At 41.9% G+C, this 6,000-nt stretch overlaps 1 protein-coding gene across 1 annotated transcript in view; it reads left to right on the top strand.

The window, feature by feature from the left end:
- Positions 1-1,262: 1,262 nt before the first annotated feature.
- Positions 1,263-6,000, top strand: part of LOC8026123 (clavesin-2) — a 108,763-nt gene continuing 104,025 nt past the window's right edge. The window contains exon 1 of the mRNA XM_029980487.3: positions 1,263-1,290. The gene's annotated coding sequence lies outside the window, so the exon portion shown is untranslated. The remainder of the gene's footprint in view (positions 1,291-6,000) is intronic.

The raw sequence follows: 6,000 nt of genomic DNA, 5'->3' as shown, positions 1-6,000 counted from the left end.
TACATTTGTGGGCAATACGCCGGCTCACCGAAGGTTTCAAATTAAGCAAATCGGCGAATCATCGTTGAGAGAATCTTAGATATGATACGAAAATGCGTTAATAGTGTTTATAAAATTGTGTCAATAACGTATGTTGACAGTTTTTATGTTTTATGAAAGTATAAGCCACAAGTCGGGACTTAAAAACAAAAAGCGCCACATCTAAAAACCGAAGAAAGCGTTCATGTGTGATATAAAAGAAAAGTTGAGTTCAAACGGTTTTTTTTTAATAAAATAAACAGTAATCGTGCCGTGCGTATTAAAATGCGCCGCCATCAGTGAAATCAGTACAACCACGAAAGACTTGTTACACTGACCACTGGAAATAACCCATTAGGCGTACTGACCAAATGCGAGATAAGTAGGTTATCTGCGCCTGCGCTTTGTAGCGGTAGAGGCAGGCTTCGAGGGCCTATGAATTTGCAAGAGATAAACAAACTTCCACCGCTTTACATTCACGCCTTCAATCCTGGTGTTCACATCTGCAGAATGTAAATGTGTACACCGAAGCAATAATTCAGCAACAATCTATACTTAGTTTCATAATAAGCCAGAGCACAGTAAAAAAAAACTAGAAGGCACACAGACCAAAACGCTAGGTTGTGGCGCATTCACACCACTCGTCTGGTTGAGTCAGTTGATAGAACACGCACGAAAACCGACGAACACGGTGACGTTGCGCTTTTGGTTCTGCTTGATTGACTCCATCGACTAGCACCCTTAACTGCCTTACGACTCTTGGTTAAACGAAGCCTGGTGAAACGAAGCATGGTTTTGGTTACTCCTCCCTGGTGAAACAATACTCCCCTGGACGCTTGATACTGTTCACAACGCCGAGGCAACATCACACAATCGCGGTGCTCGAATTGAACAGATGTGTCCCGTCATCTTGTATTCAATACTGTCGTTCCATCATTCAAGAGGTACTGGTTCACAAGCCAGGAAACCTTTTAGTTCTCCTCCAACAACAAACTACTGAAGCTTCAGAGTGACGACATGCTTGGGTAAGAATGACGTCGTAACCAGGCACTCAACACCGCGTAGGAAAGTGCCGTGTGCAAGGTGGGCGGTCTCCGGAGCACGGAAAGGGCGAAAGCGAAGCGCCAGCAGGTGCGGATCTGATCTGGGTCAGCAGGGAGAGTCATTCTGACCCCCCCCCCCCCCCCCCCCGTTTTTCCGGCACACTCGGCGAGCAGTACTTCCAGTCGGCCCTAGATCGGAAGACTGTCGGCCGCCTTCGTGCCTACTCCGGTGAGCGGAACCGTTGTTGTGTGCACCCCCCTGCCTGGTCTCCCGACCCTCTCGCTCCAGCGCTTGTGTTGTCTGTCCTCGGTAATTTCTCGGTCGGTCGGTCGGCGCCCTACGAACATCCGCCTTCACGTCGTCGTTGGCGATCGGGTCATCGTAGTATCCGCTGCTTCGTTTTGCGTAACCGCCTCCCCAGTACACCATCTACCAGAGTATTCGGTTTGGAGATTGGATTGGATTAGAGTGGGCAAAAGGGAATCTTTGAGTGTGCTTCGACCGAAGGCCTGTGCAAACGGATTTCAAGACAACTTCTTGACGTGAGGATTCTAGTGGAACCCTAGAACTCTGCCGGTTGTTGGACCGCCTCTAGAAACCGCCGCAGGTGAGTGTAACGATTCGGGAGATATTTTTGGGAGGGGATTTATGTTAAAGAAGTCAACGCATTTGTCTTTGACCCTAAATGACTTTTTTTTTAGTCCAGTTAATTATTGTCATGCCTCTGCTTCTCGAACCCGGATACACATAATCACTACAATACAAAATTACTTTTCCCTGCGATGCATTTGTCATATGATTTGGAAGGAAACAGTAAAAACGCATGAAATGAAAATTAATATTAACTTTCATTGTAAATCCTCTGTGGGCTAATCAAACAGTATTTATCTTGCCGAGAACTAACTATTCTAAGATTAATAAAAAAAAAGGTTTATGCTTATAATTGTTTTTAAGGGTCTGTAAGAATTGACGTTAGAAAACTGGAAAACTTGGTTTACATGTTTATCTTAAAATAAGAATAGCTTGTATACATTGCGCTTCAAAACATACAATCCAACTCAATATCTCCTTTTTTTTCTTTTTTTCTTTTTGTTTGAACCATACCAACTGCAATACCTTCTTGACTTCAATATTTTTCTTACAAAGTCATAACAAAGCACTGGATGTATATCTTTTGATAATATGAGTACATCCACGACGAAACACTTCGAAAAACGCAAGGACCCAAAGGAGAGATTGCATACCTCTGTGTCCTTGTTTTTCGCGCTGTCTTTTATCTCGAAGATATAACAACTAGCCCATTTGTCCATGTTAGTAATAGGAGTACAAACGCAGCACCATGCATTGAAACAAAGCATTGAAAATTCTTTTTTTCCCGAAACAGTTTTGTTAACTTTTATTCGAAAGTTTCTGAAAAATATATCATGTTCACCGTGATTGGCTTAGCACATACCCTATGTGCAAAAACAGCAAATGTATGGCGAGTCCAGGAGAAGAAATGTTTTGTCCTGAAATAAGAAACTAATACGACAGTATGTCTGAAATGTTTTTTATGAGTTGTGAATATATTATCCTATCATTCGATGCCATTCGATTTTATCTTAGGGCATTTGTATATCGTGTTATAAGTTTGGGATACCTTCCTTATAGGAATTTGCCGGCTTAGTCTTGGAAGAACATACTGGACATTCATCGTGAGAACAGCTTATACTACCAAAGTGTTCTCCAAAGGAAAAAAAGATCACCAGTAGTAATTTAGAAACTTAAGGGGCATGTGTTGTAAGTAAGAAAGTTATAGAGCGTCGTTTCACGATCATTTGTTATTATATTTCCTTCGCCCATTTGTACGTGGGCAGAGCTCGACTATTAGTCCGCCCATCATGCATCACGAATGCTTTGTAGCCCTATTTTAAACATTAAAACCCGTCTCCCCGCCATTATTTCGCTCATTGTGTTAAGTTTATAACATTCAGAAATGTATCAATGGATCTTATATGACTTGCATGGTCATAGAATTCCAATTACAAACTGGGTTTCAGAGTCGGTGGGGCCTTTTAATGACTTTAGCGTGATTAATGCCCAGCACAAATCGCCAACAAATTTAGTCCCACAAAATGTCGTAAGGATGTGACAGAAGTTCGTACCCTTTCGTGACACATGCGCGAAGAGTACTTCCCCATTTAGAGAAGCACCTCGTACAACCCCACTTGTATACGATGCTTTCATAAATGTAGGAGAAAGATTTGTCATTGCGTCAATTGTGTAAATACTTCTGTATCTGAGATTTTGTTGCCATCACCAATTTCAGTGGAGCTCTCCAGTACCCAGTTTTTCTTTGTTTGTTTATTTTGCTGGAAGCGGTGTTTCAATTTCCTATTTAATTTTCCAAGACATCACTTTGCAATTGAGGCTTTGGAGTTTCTGCATCCTGTCACAATGGAGACGTGGAAGTAGTTGGAAAGCTTACAAAACCCTGATATCTGTCTCTTTTGCGGCACGGTTTTTTTTAGCACCAAATAGACTTTCGGATATAGATTTAGTGGTCATTCTTTCAACTTTTTTTCAAAAAAGGATATACTTGAATTTAATATGTTGTATCTATGGCAACGTTGGATATCACAATACTTAAGAGTGAGCAGAAATAACCTTATACGCAAAGTTTTTCTGGTACCACTCTCATAAATAATAAAGTTTGTTAATAATGTAAACCTTTCTATTTTAACTTAACAAAGTCAAAAATAATTAAAATTTTCTTCATGGTTACATTTTCTTTTAGGGCGCGCTCCCCATCACCTAAACTAGGCGGCAAGTCAATCTGATATTTACCACATACCAAACCCAGGGAGTATGAAACAATTTTTCAGTTGTATAATCTACCCAGTTGCTGTAACTACAACGCCTGTATTGAGTTGTAAGTATTAATGGCAGTAGTATATATTCTGCGGTCCATGGCTATCAGCACGTTCAGTGTTGTTTGTGCACGTGAACTTTTGTTGATTTATCTTTGCAATAATGTCAAGATTGTCGTGCTTTTCTTATTATTCGGTATTTATGTTGGTGATTATTTATATATTTATCACACGAATACGGAATATCGCATTCGGATATTTATAATTCGTAGGTTGCACGATAAAGCGAGCGTACTTCGAAAATACGGAGCCCCAATCGGTGTTCATACGTCGTCCCTATCGGACTCTGATGAAGCATTTTGTCCACAACATCACCACCAACTTTTATGCGATGCACTACAAAACCGGCAATGAAGGATCCTTGACGTCAGTCTTGCAAAACGGTAGGGACAGTGCATATTGGCTTAAATTTTGCATTGCCAATAGACTACATAGATGTATCCCCGAAAATGATTAATATTCCCCAGCAAAAGGTGAGAAAGTACCCTTTTATGAAGTGGGAAGGAAACATACGGCAAAAGCAAGACTTTCATTTAATTTTTTTTTCATATTTAGTATATCAGGCAGGCACTTGAGTAAAGCTTGACGAACATATAACTGTGACGCCTTTGATACAGAACCAGGACAGACATCCTTTCCAACCACTGCAGACTTGATGGACGGAAAGCAACCACGTTTCCGTCTTCTCAGTTCAGAAAACAGAAAACAAGAAAGTCCTCAAAACATACCAACCAGGTGCTCTCTTTAACGCAAACGCGAGAAGAAAAAAAATTCTCCAAGAATTTTTGCCGCTGAGAAACTCCGTATATCCTTTTTTTTTTTTTTTTGCCTTTTTCTTCCTTTTATTTCTAGTTAATCTTCATTCATTCAAAGGTGCTGCTATTTTTAGCGGCAGCGGTAATCGGCACTTTCGCAGGAATGGAAATTTGCAACGCTACGGCCACGAGGAAGCAACTGTTTTACTGTTTGTGTTTTCATTTTTGTGGGTAAAAGAGCTCCTTTGAATAACGTCAACGCAAACTTCCACGTTGGGCGTGACTTCGTTCCGGGTCTCAAAAATATGTTTGAAACGGTCGTGCGTTGTGCGTGCCCTAACGTACCGCGAACAAATAAAACATGAGCGTCCCCACCGACTTACCTACAGCCACAAAATAGCGACCATTGTTAACAAAGGTTCTCCGACTAAGCGGCTCCCCTACAGCGAAGACGACTTCATCCTTAAGGAAGCCTTACTTACAATTAAAGACACATTAATACATGCAACAACAACAACAAAAATAAGTTACAGCATTACTTTTTTCGTATAAATGCGCAGCATCCATTCGCCTTTGAGTGCCGTACGACATTCTTGGTTCAAACCTCACCCCTACCCTTTTCAATCTGGATGAGCAATCGTACAGGCGTGCGTTCGTGTATCACTACCACGTGACGCACGTTAAAGATCCCAGGCCGGCAGTTCTGCTGCACTGGTTACATTTATCACCTGCAGCGTAAACCAGTGTCGCTATACCAGAAAGGCAGACCAACATCACACTGCCTAATAAACGCAAACGACAAATGTGTTGCTTCTTGTACCATGCGACCGCTGGTAACTTTCAGCTTAGGCTCCTGAATGTTTAGCGAGGTGGATTCGTCAATTCGTGGATTCATCGCGCACTCATCACAGAAGCCGCGCTGATTGCGAGACGTGCTGCGCATAGTGATACGGTTCTTTGCGCTACTGACTTGAAAAGTATACACCAACACGCTATACACAAACAAGCCCACGCTTACCCATACCAGGTGTGGGCAAAGCGCATGCAAAGAAACCAGATTCGCGTGAGCTGAAACGCCATGCCGACAGCAGCGCCACTACAGCGGCATGACGTCGGAGACGGGCGTTTCTCGAGACCTTTGAAATTCTGGCTGAAGGCTCAAACATAAAAGCGTCATGCTAACGTTACTAGACCCTGTCGATTTTCAAGTTGCAGCGAACGCTTTCCAATGGAAAAAATAGGAAAAATAGGAAACACGTGAACAAAAAGAGGTA

Source organism: Ixodes scapularis, unplaced genomic scaffold, assembly GCF_016920785.2.
Source record: "Ixodes scapularis isolate PalLabHiFi unplaced genomic scaffold, ASM1692078v2 PGA_scaffold5__190_contigs__length_132052651, whole genome shotgun sequence".
NCBI classification, from domain to species: Eukaryota; Metazoa; Arthropoda; class Arachnida; order Ixodida; family Ixodidae; genus Ixodes; species Ixodes scapularis.
This window is presented reverse-complemented; position numbering and strand designations above follow the sequence as displayed.